Source organism: Macrobrachium rosenbergii, chromosome 56 (genome assembly GCF_040412425.1).
Source record: "Macrobrachium rosenbergii isolate ZJJX-2024 chromosome 56, ASM4041242v1, whole genome shotgun sequence".
NCBI lineage: Eukaryota > Metazoa > Arthropoda > Malacostraca > Decapoda > Palaemonidae > Macrobrachium > Macrobrachium rosenbergii.
In genome coordinates, this window is record NC_089796.1 from 70,354,948 (window position 1) to 70,366,362 (window position 11,415).

The 11,415-nt window shown below is 35.1% G+C and overlaps 1 protein-coding gene across 1 annotated transcript in view; it reads left to right on the top strand.

The window, feature by feature from the left end:
- Positions 1-493: 493 nt before the first annotated feature.
- The window catches only part of LOC136836667 (neuropeptide SIFamide receptor-like), a 220,674-nt gene continuing 209,752 nt past the window's right edge, over positions 494-11,415 (top strand). The window contains exon 1 of the mRNA XM_067101138.1: positions 494-1,674. The gene's annotated coding sequence lies outside the window, so the exon portion shown is untranslated. The remainder of the gene's footprint in view (positions 1,675-11,415) is intronic.

Consider the following 11,415-nt stretch of genomic DNA (forward strand, 5'->3'; position numbering starts at 1 on the left):
ACATAATTTGCCTCGTGTGAATCATTTCACGAGAATTTGCCACAAGAATTTCCTACGTCATTCCAACGGCGTGCAATGAAGACCGGAATGAGGATCTATGGGAGTGAGTGCGTGTGTCTACGAGGGTACAGGGCGCGCAGGAGCATAGCAATTCCTTGCGTGAGCGTGTGTGTGTGTGTGTGTGTGTGTGAGTGAGTGAGTGTGTGAGTGCGTGCGTTGGAGATCCTGGGCCAATGCTCGCGAGTAGAGCCAGTGGTGTTTCATCCTTCACCAGGCAATAGCTGCCTCGTCTGGCTGGAAGTCCCGCGAGAGACAGAGAGAGAAAGAGGGACAGACAGGCAGACAGTCAAACGGGCGGGCGGACAGACAGACAGACAGGGACAGCGACAGAGTCAGAAAGGAAAAGGGAAAGACGAACATTCCTGGTAGTTTCTCATCCCCTTGGAATTTCCTCCTCCTTTCCCCCCCTCTCTCTCCCCCCACCTTTTTTTTTCTCTCAGGCGAGTTCCATTCCATTCCGATTTCTTCTTCTTCTTCTTCTTCTTCTTCTTCTTCTTTTTCTTCTTCTTCTTCTCCTCCTTTCGCCACGGTGATCAAAGTTTTAGCATCCCTGTCCCAGCGCCAAATGGATTCCCCGCCTCCTGTTTTACGACTGCGGTCGAATGCCCCGTCTCTCTCGGAAGTGTCTCATGAAAGCTAAAACTTCTCTCGACGGCACTGGATCACAGCGACCACTTTTATTGCCCCCGAATTCGCTGGGCCCTCTCTCGGCCTCGCATTCCCGCCAAGAAGAAGAAGATTTCGAAAGCCCGGGCGGCTTCTCTTGACATGGATGCATAACCCTGATTGATTACGCCCTCAGAGGTTGATTGGAATCAGACACTGTTTTCCTGATTTATCTATTTCAGATTAAATCACCCCTTCACCACACTAAAAAAAAAAATATCACGCGCAAAAATACAAAAAAGGATTCGTCTCTTCAACGTCTAGTTCCACAGAGTTTAAGAAATATCGTAGAGTAATTCATTAAAATGTAATATCCATTTGCCATCTAGTGCTTGCCACATAACTTCAATCGTGTAGGCGGTGATTAATACTGACCTTTATCCTTGACCCACTCTCGAGATTAAGCCAATGACGACCTTCTCACCGTCATGAAAACAGTCTATGATGATTGTAACAACAGAATAACGAACCAAAACGATATAGGAATTGGGATGAAAAACCATATAGGCCTATAAAGCCTGGCAGCGCATCCCGCAACGGAGAACACGAGGAAGTAGATTAATTAAACTGATAAAAAAAAGGGGGGGAGACAATACCAGAAGCAATCCCAATAAAGCGGAAGTATGGAGGGAAGAGGAGAAAAGAGCAAGAAGGGGAAAAGGTAGGAACACAAGGAGAACTGAGATAAAAGGCAAACAAAAAAAAAAATTAAGAAGAGGAATGCAGCTGAAACAACAATACTAGAAATAAATAAAAACGGAAAAGAAAATGGCTTAGAGAAATGCCAAATAAGGATGAATGACCCCCAAACTTGAAGAAGAAGAAGAGAGAGAGAGAGAAAGAGAAAGAGAGGAGATTCTAAAGTTCTAACCGCGCCGCAGATTTGCCCAACTTTGTCGAGACAGGGAGAACTGTGGAAGTTGGAATACCTGTTGCTATCAATCTTCGGTGAGTAAGAAGCTTCGCTGAGAAACTTTATGCTGTGCTATTTCTCTGCTTCCTCTGGTGTCTTGTGTTGCGTCTTGTTTTATTAAATTTTTTGTTCCTTTCTTTTCAATTGCTTACACTTTGTATTCACTGAATTGGGAGGCAAGAAAGTGATTTTAACAATGGGTATGAGAGTTTTCTTATGTTGTTTATACATATATATATATATATATATATATATATATATATATATATATATATATATATATATATATATATATATATATATATATATAATTATATATATATATATATAATTATGTATACGTGTTGCCATGTTAACTGTGATTCCCACAATGTAAGTGCACATACAATGTCTATATGAACACCCAAACAACTGAACACGTACGCATATGGCTTATGTCTGCCTACGTAAATCTGCATGTAAATCTGTAAACTGCAAAGAAAAGCCTGTAAATTGGTGTAAATTGCTTGTTAAAATCTGTTAATCTGACATCGGTGTCAAGGAATAATTCGGCATATGGGCCTAGACCTAATTTATCAATACATAATTTGGCAATACCTAATTTATCAATGTCATTAATAAATGGCATTCATCAATTTGAAGTTTTAATAATAATGGTTATATATCTGTTTTGTGTTGTATAATTGTCTTTAACGTTGTCATGCTAGTAGATGTTATTTTTTTTATTGTATAACTTTTCACATGATGATCACATATAGTAATGGTTTTCACTGAACACGTCGTGAATGGCAATTCAATTGCACCGTGACATTATCTAATCAAATTTCTAAAAAAGAAAACTATCTTTATTCCCTGTAAGGTGGGAGAAAAACTTCCATGTGAATAAGGTTCGTCTTCCGAATAATAATAATAATAATAATAATAATAATAATAATAATAATAATAATAATAATAATAATAATAATAATAATAATAATATCCGAATTCCGGAAGATAAAAGATTACTTTATACATTGCACTGTTTATAGGAATATACGGCAAACTTTTTCAAGGTCGTCAAAAGCCATATATATAATTCTTAAAGTAATGGAATGATTTTAATAATGTTCTCAGACATTACGTCTTTAAATAATGCAGTGATTTCACTAATGTTGCCAGACATTGCTGTATGTCTGAAAATAACGCAATAACTTCAGTAATGGTGTCAGACACTGCTGTAAGTCTTAAAATAATGGAATGAGTTTAATAATGTTGTCAGACATTTCTATATGTCTTAAAATAATCCAATGATTTCACTAATGTTGTCAGACATTGCTATATGTCTGAAACTAATGCAATGATTTCAGTAATAATGTCAGCCATTGCTATAAGTCTTAAAATAATGGAATGAATTTAAAATGTTGTCAGACATTACTATATATCTTAAAATAATGCAATGATTTTAATGATCTTGCCAGACATTGCTATAGGTCTTAAAATAATGCAATGATTTTTATAATGTTATCAGACATTACTATATGTCTTAAAATAATGTAATGATTTTTATAAAGTGGTCAGGATCACTATATGTCTTAAAATATTGCAATGATTTCAATAATACTGTCGGACTTTACTATGTCCTCAGATAATGCAGTGACTTATAATGCTGTCAGACATTACTATATGTCTTAAAATAATGCAATTATTTCAGTAATGTTCCCAGACATTACTACGTGTCTGGAAATAATGCAAAGAATTAAATAATGTTGTCCGACATTACTAAGTCTTAAAATAATGCAATGATTTCATTAATGCAGTCAAACATTGCTATATGTCTTAGAATAATGCTAAGATTTTTGTAATATTGCCAGACATTACTATATGTCTTAAAATAATGCAATGATTTCAATATTGTTGTCCGACATTACTGTGTCTTAAAATAATAAAATGATTTTCATAATATTGTCAGACATTACTGTATGTCTTGAAATAATACAAATATTTCAATAATGCCGTCAGACATTGCTATATGTCTTAGAATAACGCAATGATTTTAATGACGTTGTCAGACATTATTATACGTTATAAAACACTGCAATGATTTCAATAGTGCTGTCAGATAATACTATATGTATTAGAATTATGCAATGATTTTTGGTAAAGTCAGACATACTATTTTATGATATATTTTATGATATATATATATATATATATATATATATATATATATATATATATTTATATATATATATATATATATATATATATATATAAATATATATATATATATATATATATATATATATATATATATATATATATATATATCATAAAATAGTGCAATGATTTCAATAATGTTGTCAGACATTACTATGTGTCATAAAATAGTGCAATGATTTCAATAACGTTGTCAGGCATAACTGTATGTCTTACAATAATGCAATAATTTCAATAATGATGTCAGACATTACTATATATCTTAAAATAATGAAATTACTTTTGTAATGTTGTCAGACATTATTATATGTCATAAAATAGTGCAATGATTTCAATACTGCAGTCAGAAATTACTGTCTTAAAATAATGCCATTATTATCATAACATTGTCAAACATTACTATACGTCTTGAGATAATGCAATGATTTCAATAATGTTGTCAGACACTACTATATGTCATAAAACAGTGCAATAATTTCAACATAGTTATCAGACATTACTATATGTCTTAAAATAACGCAATGATTTCGATGATGTTTTCACACTCAGGCTGCTTCTCATTATAACACAATGTGTGATAAAGGCAGCACCCGCGGAGAGGTTCACGTCAACAATAATCATTATTATTCAAATTACAATGGCTCTTGTAGGCCTAAGCGTTTGTAAAGGCTTTCCGGATGCAAGGGGTATTTTCCTTTTGCCCAGTTTTCCTCAGGTTGGTTAACCTTTTCCACCATTTTATCCAAGGACCTGTAACATGGCGAAATACAACGTTTTCATATGACCTGTGACCTCCCGAATGTTTAACTGTTTGGCTAGATCAATATTATCCTATAGGGTAATACACTGTTTTTTAGTTTTCTGCAAGAGAAAACCATTGAGGTGGCTATTTGTCTGTCCGTCCGCACTTTTTCTGTCCGCCCTCAGATCTTAAAAGCTTCTGAGGCCAGAGTGCTGCAAATTTGTAAGTTCATCATCCACCCTCCAATCATCAAACATACCAAATTGCAACCCTCTAGCCTTAGTGGTTTTTATTTTATTCAAGTTATAGTTAGCCATAACCGTACTTCTGGCACCGCTATAGGTACCAAGAACACAGGCCACCACCGTGGCTGAGTTTCATGGGCCGCGGCTAAGAGTTTCATGGGCCGTGGCATAAAGTTTCATACAGCATTATACGCTGTACAGAAAACTCGACTGCGCCGAAGAAACTTCGGCGCATTTTTTACTTGTTTAGTACCGAATACGCAGAAAAATGAGGTTTGATAAGACAAAAATATTTTTCTATAAGCAAGTGGAATGTATTTGCTAAATATTACCAAACAAATTTGGGTCTGCATTAGTATATATTCGGTCTTCATTAAACACACTTAATAAACACAATACATAGTACGAAGGTCCTGTATATCAACAGAACGCACATACACACATACACAAACACACACACAAACACACTTTCATGATATGAATTTATGAATCCATCATCAGTCAAATCAACAATATTAACACTTACACTCACAAAACGCTTTGTTTGGTTACATTAACCGAAAAACACATGTGTATGTATTATATATATATATATATATATATATATATATATATATATATATATATATATATATATATATATATATATATATATATATATATATATATGACATTGCCTCTATACATGATAAACCTACAAACATATTGAGCTCCTTTCATGAAAACAATATAAGCAATGTTAAATAATTCACTTATAAATATATATATATATATATATATATCGTATATATATATATATATATATATATATACTGTATATATATATATATATATATATATATATATATATATATATATATATATATATATATAATATTAAAAGCCAATCAGTCATACAAAGAATCCGCAGACTTGTCTATTTCAGAACACGTGTCGACTCTCATGCCAAGCGCAAATTTACCCCCGGGGAAGAGCGCGTAGGGAACGAGTCATTCCTACCGTCATGTAATCACCTGAACCAACAGAAACTTTTCATTCGCGAAAAAACTCCAGTCTAATGTGATTGATGGTAATTGACAGACGACCGCTGGCAAACCGTTGCGTCAGAATCGTCAATATCTTTTTGCCAATTTGCGTCTGTTAGTCTCCAGTTCATTTTAATGAGTTTTGTATATATATACACATTTGCTTTTATGATAAGTCTGATATTTAGTATCTTTGCTAGTTAATTTACATGTGTTATTTTGCTGTGGGTAATGGTACTAGGTACACATGAAGTTAATGGTGCCAGGTATACGTGAACTCATTGGTCCAGGGTACACATGAACTCACTGGTACAGGGTACACACTCATTGGTACCAGGTACACACGAACTCATTGGTACCAAGTACACACAAACTCAGTGGTCCCAGGTACACATAAACTAACTGGTCCCGGGTACACATGAACTAACTGGTACCAAGCATACGTTAACTCACTGGTCCCGGGTACACATGAACTCATTGGTACACACTCATTGGTACCAGGTACACGTGAACTCACTGGCACCAAGTACACATAAACTCGCTGGTCGCAGGTACACATGAACTCATAGGTACCAGGTACGCATGCACTGATCAGTCCCGGTGCACATGAACTCATTGGTACCGGGTACACATGAAGCCACTAGTACCAGGTAAACATAAACTCATCTTGTACTCTTTGTAATCTTTAGTCTTCATCTTGGTCAAGCTTTCGAATCCATACCTGTCTGTTACGCGTCGTGGTATATTTATACATTTTGTTAATAATGGAACAGCAATGATAATTTAGTCTCTTATCCTTAGCAATTACGGTTAGTGTTATTTTCCTTGTTTCCCTTTTCTGTAGATGTTTTAGAGCCCACTGCAAAATTAAGTAATTAAAGAGAGGGAATGAAATGCGGCAAACAAGGTTGGTGGCAGACCCACTAGTTGCTTTGCATTCATTGTTTACGTTTTACCTTTCTTACTACAAGTATCATGGAAATTATAAGTGACAGCTACAGCACCATAGTCAAAGGTAAAAGCAATTAAAAGCTGCCTTTTGACTATTTGAGATTCATTGCATGTAATTTATTACGATAACAGAACATGTAAGATTGAAAGACTGGCGCCCTCCTTCCGCGTTTTTTCTGAACTTTTTCCAAAACTGAATTCTGTTTTCATTTGGGACTACTCTGAGTTAGCTAATGCCTTGCTATTATAACGCTTCTTCGACAATTTAAGGACAAAGTTAAGTATACCTTAGTTTAACCAGACCACTGAGCTGATTAACAGTTCTCCTAGGGCTGGCCCGAAGGATTAGACTTATTCTACGTGGCTAAGAACCAATTGGTTACCTAGCAACGGGGCCTGCAGCTTATTGTGGAATCCGAACCACATTATACCGAGAAATGAATTTCTGTTACCAGAAATAAATTCCTTTAATTCTTCATTGGCCGGCCGGAGATTCGAACTCGGGCCCTGCAGAGAACAGCACTGACCAGTCCAACGAGGAACTAAATTTAAGGACAAGTCATATGAAGAATGATAAACCACGTATGATGCAAAATAGAACATAGTCACAATGCAATTTTCCACGATTTTTTATAATGTTGAGAACAGTGTTGGGTTGCCTTTCTTTCCAAACCAAGCAGATACTTTGTCTTACTTTTTGCATGGCTCCAAGGAATAAGACTCGGCGTTGCTGCCTTAGGCAGAAGAGCTTGTTGAGGGGGAACCTATGTGGCTATGTATTGCCCATTAACAGAAACGAATGGAACCAATAACTCACGCCCACCAACCTCCGTTTCCTGTAAGACGTGCGCCCACGGCCGCCTGACACAACATTAACTAGTCGTTCATCTCGGCCTGAACGGGCGTTAGACTGATATAGCCTTAATAGATGTCATCCACACTTGGTAAAATTCTTAGCAACTGCATCAATTGTTACCTTCGTTATTGATGAGGCGATTTATTCGCATAATTCGCATGACCTCGTTCGTTTACTGGGACTTTCTCAAACATCGCCTGTTGAGAACTTTGACCTTACGGCAAGTTAAGTCCGATTTGAAATCTTATACTAATATAGTATAATCTTGAGGAGTCGTCAGAAAGGACTTCGCGCACTGTGTTGCAGAGGAAATGACTCTCCTCAAGGAAATTACCTCCCTTGGCAAAGGTATCATTTATAACCGGAGTTGGTCTGTAAATGTGTTTTGCTTAAATTCAAGGCTATTCTTCAGATTCCTCCATTATGAGTGATAAATAAAATCACTGCTTTAGAAATATTTACTATTCGGTCTTCAAAGACAACTCATAACCATTAAGACTAAGGAAGACTTGTGGACAAACTGGTGTTGTAAAACCACGGGAAAACGTTGGAAAAATGCGTCTTATTATTTAATTTTTTCCGCGCAGACGGTAAATATCTGCAGATGACATCACTGATGTTATTCGTGACTGGCTGCTTATTCCGCTCAGTACTCCCCATATCTTGCAGTGATATCGCCTGCAGATATTTACTGCCACACAATTGTTGCGTTTTCATATGACCATAGTCCCTAATCCCCATGTTTACAGCAGAGCCTTCCCGCTTCATAAATTCTGTGGATTTCAGTAAGTGTATGAGATTGCTGATGAGAACATCTAAAGTGATATTTTACTCATACCAAACAGAAGGTACCTTAAAATTATCATAACAATAACTTTTTGCGTCAGTGCTTGAAAAAGAATCTGCTACAAATATGAGGGAGAATGATACACACACACACACACCCATACACACACACACACACCACACACACACACACATATATATACATATACATATATGAGACGATAAAAAGACCCATAATATATTTCGGACACTTCTCCTGTGTCCCTGTTCACTGGCAAAATGTGGACAAATGATGCGTGACAAGAGTCTATATATACATAAGGCATATGTCTTACAAATATACTCTTGTCACACACAATTTCTCCATATTTTACCAGTGAACTGGGACACAGAAGAAGTGCTGTCCGAAATATATGGTTGCAATGTGTAAATAGTGTTTTTATGGGCCTTTTTATCATCATGAGTACAGTATATTATTGGATTACAGTAAAAGACATTCATATATAAAATGAATATATATATATATATATATATATATATATATATATACAATATATATATATATATATATATATATATAAAGAAATCATATATATATATGTATGTGTATATAATATATATATATATATATAAATTATATATATATATATATATATATATATATATATATACACACATATATATGCGCTCTAAAGGGAGCTATTCTTTGGTATATTTAGCCAACAAATCCTTCATGGCTTCTGCCATGTTAATGGATACGCACATAGGAGAGACCTGAGTGAAGGAATTTCCCAGAAGACCTTAGAGTGACTGTTTGTTTGTTTGTTTGTTTGTGTGTGTGTGTGTGTGTGTCTGTGTGTAGAACAAGAATATGCGTATGAGTAGCTGGTATTTTTTGAACTTAAAAGGACCAATAATTATAAAAATACTTTTCTTTGGTATTTTTCTTGAATATACTTATCTATAAGCTCAAAATGAAATAACTTACAATAAATGCAGGAAGCACAAATAACCAAGCACGATACACAAAAAAAAAAAAATTAAAAATATAGGTTCATGGGACATAAATTAACTGTAGCAAACGGTAGAGCATATCACCAAAAAAATAAATAAATAAATAAATAAGATTCAGTTTAGACCAATCAGACGTAAAATTTATTTAGTACAGAAACAAACAATTCAGTTTCGTGTAAAAAATAATACCAGCGTGAAATTGCACGTCAACTGTAGCACAAACTGGGATCCATTTTAAGCTCTGCCTAAATGGGAAGAAAGTTATAAACGAAATTCTTCAACTATTTTTTCCACCATTTATACTTGGCAGCACTTCAATGTTGTCAGGAGAGCACCAACTTGCCCTGACGGAAGTAACTTAAAAGCTTTAAAGAGTGTTTTGTGTTCATTGTCCTGGCAACAACTTAAACAGACGAAAGAAATGTAGGTACATTACAATTTACGAAATTACTTATGTCATAAGTAAGCTCGGATGCTTAAATCTACCTCCACAAAGCTGGTTATATCTTTAATCAATTATGTTTGTTCGTGTGATCACTGCTTGCTAGCAGAATTACGCAAAACGTCATCTGTGGATGTTTACGAAAATATTACCAGAAATGAGATTCGTGCCTGGCAACAACTGATTAGAATTTGGGAGGGATAGGAATGTGACGTTTTGAGAGAAAAGGAGGGAGGTGGTTGATCAGCCTTGGCTGAGATCCACATGTTCTCATTTACGGCAGTTATAAGATTCGACCTCAAAAAGGGAAGCCAAAACAGTTATAGATGCGATGATTTTATGAAATGATTTTATGAATGATTCATCAAGTGCTGTTTAATCAGATCATGTTTTTTATTGAGTGATTCATCTTTCTGCATTTGTTATTTGCATTTATGTTTTGCCAATTTTTTTTTGCATTAATCTTCCATCATATATGGGCACACAATTCTATACAGGTTTATTATGTAAGTTAATCCTCATACAACCGTTTTATCTACATGTATGAACATTGTGAATAATGATAACAATAATAATAACGTAACTAATTCCATTCTTATACTAAGATGATTTTCTGGCCTATTCTGAACTGTCGCTTTAAAATAATAATTGTATACAGTCGATCCATAAAACAATTCTATGTCTATTTGTTTTTTAATTATAAATTTCTCATTAGCGAGAAGCAGCTATAAAGTGTAAAAATAATATTAATTTCCTGATTATCTTGTCTGTTCATTCAATTTTTTTCTAATTTTCGTTTTCTGTAAAAGAAAACTATTGCACCAGCTTTGTCTGTCAGTCCACATTTTATTCTGTCCGCCCTCAGATCTTAAAAACTACTGAGGCTAGAGGGTTGCAAATTGTTATGCTTATCATCATCCCTCCAATCATCAAACTTACCAAATTACAGCACTCTAGCCTCAGTGGTTTTGATTTTATTTAAGGTTAAATTTAGCCATAATCATGCTTATGGCAACGATATAGGACATGCCACCACCGGGCCGTGGTTAAAGTTTCATGGGCCGCGGCTCATACAGCATTATACCGAGACCACCGAAAGATAGATCTATTTTCGGTGGACTTGATTATACGGCTGTACAGAAAACTCGACTGCGCCGAAGAAACTTCGGCGTATTTTCTACTTGTATTTCTTTTTGTTTAGCGGAGACCTTGTTTTACCAGTTTATCAAAATAGCTCTGTGTATCTTTAAAGAGTTGAGTTACTGTTTTGTTAAGACCTCCTTGTATAAGAAAGCGATGCAGCCTCTTATACAACTGTACGTTTATAGATTTTACAGATTTTACGCATTTTTTTTTTACTTATTTACAGTAAAAAGTGTTCCTTGCGTCATTTACAGTAGCTCAACGCTTAGTCCACTTAGCTACAGAAGAAATGAAGGGATGGACCAAATATGCTCCTGCTTACGTACATACCATCATTACTGACATTACTGCATTTATAGTATCCATTACTGCAGCC